The sequence below is a fragment of the Mustela nivalis genome (assembly GCF_964662115.1).
Source record: "Mustela nivalis genome assembly, chromosome: 4".
Classification (NCBI taxonomy): domain Eukaryota; kingdom Metazoa; phylum Chordata; class Mammalia; order Carnivora; family Mustelidae; genus Mustela; species Mustela nivalis.
This window is the reverse complement of record NC_139023.1, coordinates 91,689,782-91,701,229: the sequence shown is the minus strand read 5'-3', so window position 1 is coordinate 91,701,229 and position 11,448 is coordinate 91,689,782. Positions and strand designations below refer to the sequence as shown.

Sequence of the window (11,448 nt, the reverse complement as noted above, 5' to 3'; positions counted from 1 at the left end):
ATAGAGAATAAAGTCAGGGCAGACAGTGGCATGTATTGTTGCCATATTGAGCAAAAAGGGTGGTTTATCATATGAAATACATACTATTATTGGAAATTAGACCAGAGGGGAACATTAGTGCTCAGGTGTCGTCTAAAGTATCCATTCACCTGTGCTCCTCTAATGCCAGCACCCACAGAAAATCACAAACCAGTAGCTACATCCCCTTCTCCAACAGAGTCAGCAGAAACCCTGGCTGAAGATACTGCAAGAAACAAGAAACAACCTATCAGTTCAACATTGCACTCTTGTTCAACAAATGGGAATGGCAAGGGGACGGAGACTTCAAATGGCCTTCGGCAAAACAAACTCAAGTGCCTCTGGAACACAATCTTTGAATGTTCTGCATTAAGGGACTCTGTTGGAATCAGTATTTAGGCTGTGGTGCTGCTAATTTTTTTGGTTACTGTGATTATCAGAAAGTATTTATACATCAGAAGCAAGCTGCAGCAACTAGATATGGTTTCATATTAGGTCCTTAAGTTGGTGTTTTGCAAAGTGCAGCTCAAGTGTGCATCTAAGCAGCAATACCTGCTTTATTGAGGAGAATCTTTATAACATGGATTAAGACCCAGTGGTCCTCTACTGTTTTATGCCCATGACTGCAGAAAATAGTGATCAAATGTCACCTTATGAGACCCTTTTAAGCTCCAGAGTCAATTTATCTGTGTCAGTTTTGCCTGGCATTCCAACATGTCAGTGACATTGCGTAGAATGACTGTTGCTCAAATCTATGTACTGTCAATAATATTAATGATATAGTCCTTTTTTTTTAATCCTAATGGACCCAATCTTTCTGGTCATTGAACAGTTCGATTCAAAACATCAACACTTTGCAGGTAACACATATATTTTTAGAACCCATGAATCTTATATCCTTCAAAAAGAATACTTTCTGTGAGACAGGAAATGAACTATCTTTGTCTCTCATCAAGGAGAGAGGAATAATAATTAAAATAAACAAATCTTATTTTTCATAATTGTAATTTTTTCTCTTATAATTCTAAATGTTACATTTCTTCAGTTTTCATTTATTAGAGATAATCCTTTTCATATTATCTGGCTATAGAGTGGTAATTCCAATAATATGGTACTTCTAAGCAGCCTTTGGAAAGCAAAACACTGTAGAAATGGAAGGATTAAAATAAATTTCCAATAGTTTGTATTAATAGCATATCTATCATTAGTGCTCAGTAAATATTTTCTATATTGTTGCCTTTCTAAGTTTCTTTTTTAATTTAAATAACTTTTTGATTATTATATATTAATTATTTTAAATTATTATTTATTATTATATTATTTAATTATTATTATTTTAACTTTTAATTTAAATAATTTTAAATAACTTTTTTAATTTAAATAAGTTTTTGACTATCACCTTGTATATAAAATTTTTCAACAGCTGAGAGATAGAATGGTTGAGAAGGAGATAATATGAAACTCTTTTCTGTAACGGTATCAGTCTTGAGAATGGTTGGAATAATTTTGTGAGTACAATAAAGTATGAGGTACTTTCAGTACTGTCTAATTGCATGGATGTGTACAAGTCTTTAATTTTTTTAAAAATTTGAAACAAAGTTGTTTTACTTTTTATACCCAGTGTTCCAAATATCTTTATCTTCAGCCTGTTTCTTTCAATGTCTTTAACCCATCAAAGAATTCTTTTGTCTAAATTATCTATGGGAAGAAACTGGCATTGAAAAAAGAACAGGGGGAGCCTGGGTGGCTCAGTTGGTTAAGCATCTCTTGATTTCAGCATGGGTCATGATCTCGGGGTTCTTAGACTACACCCTGCTCCAGGCTCCACTCTGAGGGTGGAGCCTCCTTGGAATTTTCTCTCTCCACCTTCCTTCTGCCCCTTCCCCAAGCCCTCTCTCCCACTTTGGGGGGGGGGACAACAGATGTTAAACAACATGAAATATGATATTTATTCAGTGAGATGATTGGATTGCAGTTTGGCCATCAGTGAGGAAACTAGTAATAGTTTTCTCTGTAAGTCACACGACATAGAGATATTTTGAAACAGTTTTATGATTCTAAATTATTCATAGCAAGTGCTAAACTGATTTAAGTCTGACCACCTTTGATTGTTTTGGTCAGGTGATAATGTTAATTGTGTCAAATGACTGATTTTACTTGATTGTACTTATTCTATACCTATGCACTGATACCTATGCATCTATACCTATCTATATATGTGAGTGTGTGCATATATAGTATATACACTCAGGCACTGAGACATATACCAACTCATTTATGTCTACATATTTATAGAACTTTTTAAATGTTCTTGACAACTTAATTTGTAATGATCAAAACCTGGCAACAAAACAAATGCCCATCAACAGGTGAAGAGAAAAGCAATTATGGCATGTCCATACAATGGAATACTACTTAGCAATAAAAGAGACAAATTATTGACACACAACATGGGTGGAATTGAAAATATTAATGATGAGTGAAAGAAGTCAGACAAAATGAAATACATGCTATATGATTCCATTTATATGTGTCTATAAAATGCAAATAAATTTATAATAACAAAAAGCAATCAGTGGTTGTCTGGAAATTTTGAAGAATGATAGATATATTCATTATTTTTATTTTGGTGGTGACTTCACAGATACATTTATATGTCAATACTTAAACTTCCTACTCTAAATATGTAGTGCTTATTATAGGTTAATTATTCCTCAGTGAAAGTAAGAAAGTTAAGGTTATAAAAGCTAAGGTTATATAAGTTTGTATACACACACACACACATAACACATGCAAGTATGTATGCATGTTGTATGTATATTTGAAGAAAAAAATAATTCTCAGAATTTTAATTAAATATATACTCTCTAGCCTAAGAGAAAATTATCAAATTTATATTAAAGGGTATATTTCATTAACACTTTCCCTAAAAGTAATATTTTAAACTAATTTCCTTTGCTACAAAGAAAAACTAATTAATTTCCTTTGCTGTAAAGAAAACAATTAATATTTCCAATTTGCCCTACCTGATATCAAAGTAGTGCCTTTATTTTCCAAAAGACAAAAGTTGACAAAAACAGAAGTTTAAGTCTAAGATGTGTTCTACTGAAAAGTCTCCTAAATGCATCCTCAATGATTAACCTGTTACTGAAACCAATGCACATTTTGTGGTTTTGTATTCATCACTGGGGACTAAGTCTTGCTTTTCAATTACTCTTCTACTTAGAAAACATAGAACAATAGTCTGCTGATGATAGAAGATTCCTTCTCCAAAACAAAAATGTTCTGAAAATGAAAATCCTCAGAATTCACAGTGTTTCAATTTAAGCATACTAATGACACCAAATAATCATCTTTGATTTGTAACTGACATTCCTTTTTGCAGTTTTGCTGATAGTTTCTAAAATCAAGGGAGAATTTGAAAATTATCATAATATCCTTATGAAACTTATTTTGGTGCTTCAGCTATGACATACTAAAAGTCTGAAATGCTCACCTTGCTAACTATGCATATATTTTTGATAATATTTTTTGAAAAGCCATCTTGAACTCTTGTAAAAATTTAAAAATACACACACTGTAGTGTTACTATATTAGGTAAAACAAAATTTAAAGTTATGTAATTAAAATCTATACCTTTTCAAACTTTTATTTGTAGTTAACACATAGTGTAATATTGGTTTCAGGTGTAGAATTTAGTGATTCCTCCCTTACATATAACATCAGTACTCATCACAAGTGTCCTCCTTAATACTCATCACCCATTTAACCCATCTCCTATTCACCTCCCCTCCATCAACCCCCAGTTTGTTCTCTAGTTAAGAGTCTCTTATGGTTTTCTTCTCTTTTTTCCCCCTTTGCTATGTTCATCTGTTTTGTTTTTTAAATTCCACATATGAGTGAAATCATACAGTATTTGTCCTTCAATGACTTATTACACACACACACACACACACACACACACACACACACACACACACACACACCATGTAATATAGCTTTGATTTTGCCCATCCTTGGAGGGACCTTGGGCACACATCCTGTTATCTTTATGAAACGTCAATGAAGAACCACCATCCATGGGATGAGGGTAATGTCATTACATGTCTTATAAAAACTAATGTTGTACTGTATGGTGACTGACACAACATAATGAAATAAAACAATAAAATAAAAGTATACAGACTCAGAAAAAAAAATAAAGGTATATAGACTCAAGAAAAAGAAAAAAATACCGATCCTGCATACATCGCTCCTTTTTCAAATGTGAGATAATTGAAAAATATCCACCACTAAGTCAGTCAGATAATCTGTGTCCCTGTTTAATACCCTTCCTGTCAGGATGTGGCCAATTCACCAACATACAGTAACAAATAAAACCACAGCAACCCTTCAGCATATTGACTTTTGAAGATTATATAGAAAAAGCTTGAATAATCTGTTATAGTTGAAAAGACATCTTTAGTTTAATATTTGATTAATACAATAATGCCACCAGTATACCAGTTCTCTTTACTTTTGTGTTCTACTATATTCCCAAAATTTGGATAGACTCTCCAAGATATAAAGAATCAATAGTATTGTGAATGTAATGAATCTTACTTCCTTTATACAAATTCATAGTAACACATTTAACCAGTCATAGCATTATATAGCATTATCCATACATATGAAAATAATTTTTAATGAATTGCAATTGACTTTAGATAACTTCACAGTGTACACTTAAACTACCTTATCTAGTAATAAATATTATCAAGGCTTCTCTTATTATCTTAAAAACCTGTTAACCTGTTTAAAATTAAATGTTCCTTTTACTGACTTTGTTTTAAAATGTAATGGAATGTGTAATATAACTCTCTGAAAATGTTGATTTTTTTTTTTTTTTTGCTCTTCAAATTGAAAGTGGTTTAGAACACTTGTGGGGTTTTTTTTGGGGGGGGTAGTTTCTTTTCTTTTTTTTTAACTGAAATCTTAGAACTCATATCTGAACAGCCTTAAGGTTGCCTTCTGTTTTTATTTTCAAATGAAGAAATAGGTTAATTAGAAAGAAAGGGGTAAGGTATTCACATATTTCAAGACTGTGATTTAATCCTCTATGCTTGTTCTTTATTCCTGGCTCATCTTTTTAACTCCTCCATTTGGAAATAACAGTATCAGTATGAACTCTTGAAATATCAAATTCTTATACTGTTACAGTAGTTATAAATCTTAATTACATTAACATCTGCAAAAGGGTAGAAAGCTTGGTGGTTTTGGAACTTAAGCCAAGATCTATCTTGCATAAGTTTGTATGGTGATGAAACCTGAAAGCTGAAACATAATCAAACTTTCCAAAAACCCACTAAATGTAGTGTTTAGTATACCTATAAGTAATAAAATCAGGTGATTTAAGAAAGCTATTATTTGAGAATCTTGATTTATTCACAGGATTTGATGCAGATCTTCCTAAGGAACATCTATCATTTTGCCATATTAAAAGAAGGAAGTCCTACCTTTTGTGACAACATAGATGGACCTTAAGGGCATTATACTAAGTTAAATAAGCCAGAAAATGAAAGACAAATACTATATGATCTTACTTCTATATGATATCTTAACCATAGACTTATGAGTAACATTGATAAAGTCACTTATCTGATGGTGTATACTTTAATATGTCCTATTCCTGGACACTATTTAGGTTATTCAGGCCTGTTTTGTTCTTTAATTTTTTTTTCTGTTTATTTCTGGTATATTTATTCTGTTCCACTGATCTATATATTTGTTTATGTGCCAATATCATACAGATTTTATTACTACAGATTTGTAGTGTATCCTAAAATTTTGTATTATGGTACCTCTAGCTTTGTTCTCATTCCTCAAGGTTACTTTGTTCTCATTCCTCAGGTTACCAAGGCTATTCTGATCTTCCATGGTTCCATATAAATTTCTGAATTATTTGTCCCAGTTTTGTGAAAAATGCTGTTGGTATTTTGATAAGGATTGCATTGAATATAAGTATTGCTTTGGGCAATAAAGACATTTTAACAATATTGATTCTTCCAATCTATAAACAATAAATATCTTTCTATTTTTTGTGTCCTCTTCAAGAAACAGAATAGAGAATCCAAATTTTAAACTCAAGAGAATATGATTAATTAATCTATGACAACTGCAGCAAGAATATACAATAGGGAAAAGACAGCCATTCAATAAATGGTGCTGGAAAAATAGGACCAGCTACATGTAAAAGAATGAAACTAGACCACTTAACACCATACACAAAAATAAACTCAAAGTGGATGAAAGACCTAAGTGTGAGACCTGAAACTGTAAAAATCCTAGGAGTCAGCACAGGCAGTAACTTCTCTGATATCATCTGTAGTAACATTTTTCTAGGTATGTCTCCTGAAGCAAGGAAACAAAGGCAAAAATAAACTATTGGGATTACATCAAAATAAAAAGCTTTTGCACAGCAAAACAAAATGGCAACCTGTGGAATGGGAGATTATTTCCAATGATATATCCAATAAGAATAAATGAAACAAGATGGGATTGGGAGGGAGACAAACCATAAGTGACTCTTAATCTCACAAAACAAACTGAGGGTTGCTGGGGGGAGGGGGTTTGGGAGAAGGGGGTGGGATTATGGACATTGCGGAGGGTATGTGCTTTGGTGAGTGCTGTGAAGTGTGTAAACCTGGTGATTCACAGACCTGTACCCCTGGGGATAAAAATATATGTTTATAAAAAAAAAAAAAAAAAAAAAAAAGAGATCCATATCCAAAATGTATAAATAACTTCTATAACTCAACACCAAAAAATATCCCCAAACAATCCAATTAAAAATTGGGCAGAGGACCTGAATGAACATTACTCCAAAGAAGACATATAGATGGCCAGCACACATGAGAAAATCCTCAACATCTCTCATCATCAGAAAAATGCAAATCAAAACCACAATGATATATGACCTTACACCAGTTAGAATGTCTAAAATCAAATTGATAAGAGATAACAAGTTTTGGTGCAGATGTGGAAGAAAAGGAATTTTGTGCACTGTTGGTGGGAATGTACTATGGTACCACTGTGGGAAACAGCATAGAGGTTATGCAAAATATTAAAAACAAAAATACCATATGCTACAGTAGTTCCACTATTGAGTATTTAATGGAAGAAAACAAAACACTAATTTGAAAAGATATATATATTCCTTTGTCTATTGTAGCATTACTTATAATAATCTAGATACAGAAACAATGTAAGTTGAATATGACAAATATTATATATATACATATAGATTCAAATACACATACATACATACATATATGCACACATACATATGATGGAATATTACACAGTAAAAAAAAAAGGGATGATTTTACCATTTAAGACAACATAGATAGACCTAGAGGGTATTATGCTAGATAAAATAAATCAGAACAACAGAAGCCATATAAGTCTATTCATAAGTGGAATCTTTAAAAAAAAAAAAGAAAGAAAGAAAGAAACAAAACACAAAAACAGAATCGGATCTAAAAATACAGAGAACTGATGGTTTCCAGACAGGAGGGGAGTGGGGGCTGATCAAATGTGTGAAGGGGAGTAGGAGATAAACATTTCCAGTTATGGAATGAATAAATCATGGGAAAGCCACAGCATAAGGAATATAATCAAGGATACTGTAATAGTGATGTAACAGGACAAATGGGTAGCTACACTTGTGGTGAACATAGCTTAATGTCAGAACTTGTCAAATCACTAATTGTACACCTGAAACTAATGTAACATTGTGTATCAACTATACTCACCTTTGTTTCTCATCAAGACCTGAGTTATTGGAATGCCCCACTGCCTTTTGAGAGCAGACACTATTTCAGCAAAGAAAAAGAAAAAGGAAATTGTTAGCCTTCTTTAATCACTTCGGAAAAAGAATTTAATGAGAATGAATACTCGAATAATAGCCTATATATATTATATATGACACATGAAATTTTATCTTCTTAGCCTATTGTTTTGGTTAAAAAGTCAAAAAAGTCTTCAGAGTGGGAATACTTCAGAGCTAGATATACAGATTCTTAATTTTCTTTACTACTGGCCATTGTTCCATAAATTGATTGATTAAATTTTAAAGAGTAACGCTTAGCTTAATTTTAAAAACATGATCTCAAAGAAGTCAAGATTCTTCTAATTTAGAAAGGCAAGTTATAATTGAAATTTATAATAGCATTAAATTTATGTTCTGCTTGACTTCTTTTAACAACCTCAGCTGTTAAAGCTTTGATAAACTCTGTATGCCTTTAGAAGAGTCATTTTGCCTTCTCTGAGGTTGTAAATAATGGATTAGTAATGTATAATGTGTTCCTGAAAGCGAGTACTGCCTTGTTTAACACTATCTGTCAGTTATAATGATGCTGAAATAGAACTCAATGTGAAAGGAACACTGGAGAATGTACTGCTGCTCAGTGTGAATATGAATTAATTTGTATCAGTTGCACAATTCCTTCATTTTTTAATGCAATTATGTGTTACCTATATCTCAGAAAGATAGCCAAGTATATGGCATTTTGGTTTGATACTTTTTGATAGGCTGAAATATAGATAATATTATAAGCTTGACTTAAAGAACATTAGAAAAACTTTTTCTTAAATAAAGACTAAGATTTTTAGGGCATCATATGGTGCTGGAATCTGTATCTGAATTAAACATATTCCTAAATGTTTATAATAAAGTTTTTGAAAAATCTGATTGTGAGCAGTTTTAAAATTGTTCTCAACACAGAAATTCTGATAGCATGTAAGATTCAGCTTAAAGTAGCAAATGAATTAAAATATGTTTGCTATAACTTGCCAACATCCAAAAATCAGATTCAGACAATGTGCTTGAATTAATGTGAAATGTCAGCTCACCAATTGAGAAATCACAGCTCAATTGCCTTAAAAACCAGGTAGGCTCTAAGAAACACAATTCTTATCACAGATTATTTTTCATATTAGAGAAAAAGAAAAGAGGGTACCTTGTGAACTCTTATCAGTAGATTTGGTTGCAATAAAGTGAATCTGAAAAAGTTAATCTTGGGATGTCTGGTTGGCTCAGTCAGTTAAGTATCTGCCTTGTGTTTGGTCATGATCTCACGGCTCTGGGATTGAGTCCCACATAGATCTCCCTGCTTATCAGGGAGACTGTTTCTCCCTTTCCTTCCTCCTTCTTGAGCACGTGTGCTCTCTTGTTCTCTGGAAAATAAATAAAATCTTTAAAAAAATGAATCAATATGTTCTGGGAAATATTTGAGTTCTCAAATGAGATGACCTCAAATTCATTTACATGTGTCTGTGTTGACAAATATTTCTAGACTTGAGTGTATTGATAAGCTAACTACCACACACACAAAAAAAATGCTGCAAATAGTCTGTTTTTTTTTTTTTCATAAAATCGGGCTTTTTATGTGTGATTTAATATTTTTTTTAAAAACATGACACTTCATGTTAAAGATGTCCCATTGCTACAATTTGAAATTTACTATACAAAATTGACTTATTTTTAGAAGTAAACATATTTTAGGATCACTTTTGTTAAATACCATATATAACTTAATGCCTAAATATATTCACTAAGTGTATATCTAAATATTTTAGATTTAATTTCACTCATGAGTTAAGGACATTCACAACAATGTGTATACCAGAATTGTTCAGAAATACCAACACAATTTTCTCACAAATACTCAGTTAATTACTACTGTATTTCCCACAAATTTTGAACAAAGGAGGAACAATGGAGGAACAAATCCATTAAGAGTTTATGTGATTCCACTGCACATTTCAGAAAAGTCAGTGGCAATAATAATAGCTATACTAATATTAATTCTAACATTTAACAGCTAGTGGTATTTTCACTGTGTCAGGGTAATGTGCAAACTGTATTACAGGAGCCAACTCATGACTGAAACATAATTTTATGTATATAATATAGTTAATGCTCCCATTTTAAAAAATGAGAAATAGTGGCATATGGAAGTAGAACTTGCCAAGGTTTTTGGTAGAAAAGATTTAACTCAGGTTTGTTTACTCAAACCCTGCTCATTCCAAGGATGGCTTGGTCATCATTTTCTTAAGCATAAACTTTGAGCCCTTGGAACATTTTGCCTAATAGGAATTTTTTGTTATGTCTGAGACCATATTGTAACCATTTGGCAAGTTTATTCTAAAATGTGGCTTACGATGAATAAATGATTTCTTTCTGTGAAGTTAGACTAGAATCTGAGTAGCTAAGGTCAGTCATATGGGCACTGCAAGCTCACATGACTGACTCACAATCAAAACCCTGGACACCAAAGCACAACCAAGCTTTCTGGTTGAGAATGCTCATATGTGTTCTCATATCACTGTTGAGAGTAATAAGAATATCTCCATGGAAATCCATGGGGACATCTGGAAGCTTGTACCAAGTGGTTCCTAGACTTTACCTCATGTAACATTCCCCTTTGTTATTGTTACTATAATAAACCCAAGTCATATCTATTTAATATTGTATTCTATTTGCAGATCATATAATTTATATCTAGAAAATCCTGAAGACTCCATCAAAAAACTGTTAGATCTAATTAACAAATTTGTTATGTTGCTGGATACAAAATTAACATACAAAAATCAGTGGCATTTCGATTGTGTGCGGCTGCGCTGGCTTTCCATCCCTCACACCAGTGTCTCACTCCACATTTGACCATGCCTTTCACCCGAGACTCTTTGCAGCACCTTATGTTGGATAACAATCAGACTTACGTGGGAAAACTCCAGGCTTCCAAGAAACTGCCATGTGAGAACCCAGCTCACCTTGCTCAGCAACAGGAACCCTGTAGTTGGCTTGGCTCAACTCCCACAATCACCTCCATGAGGCGGGATGTTTATTTTTTTGATCCTAAGATATTAAAAGATGACCTTAATTTCCACTTAGCAGCCTTGTACAACCACCACACAGGGACATTCAAGAACAAAAGTGAGATAGTCTTACACCAGGAGACTACCCAGGATACCCATGGAATCATCAAGACCCAATTCCCTGGAGAACTTTTACCCCCTCCTCTACCACCTTCCATCACTTCCCAGTCTAACATCAGATACTGGATCAACCCTAAGAAGGAGTCTATTCACAGCATTCAGGGATCCATAGTATCCGCTCACACTGCAGCCACCAGTGGAGGCTACTCCCAAAAGAATGATGATGGCTTCTTCTCAACCCAATGTTGAGAGGCCCCTGGACTAATTAATCATAGTTGAACATCTGCTGCCTACCTCCATTAAATAGATTTTTGCTGAAAAAAAAAAATATCAGTAGCATTTCATACTATTGCTACTGTTGTTACTAACAACAGATTAATTTGAAAGTCAAAGAAAACAATCCCATTTACAATAGCATCAAAAACAGTAAAATACATAGGAATAGATTTA

General features: G+C 32.9%; 1 pseudogene across 1 annotated transcript; it reads left to right on the top strand.

Annotated features, from left to right (window-relative positions):
* The first annotated feature begins 10,725 nt into the window (after nucleotides 1-10,725).
* On the top strand, nucleotides 10,726-11,247 carry LOC309863890 (cilia- and flagella-associated protein 276 pseudogene; annotated as a pseudogene). The gene has a single exon. The product of its transcript is annotated as a cilia- and flagella-associated protein 276 pseudogene (transcript).
* Nucleotides 11,248-11,448: the final 201 nt, after the last annotated feature.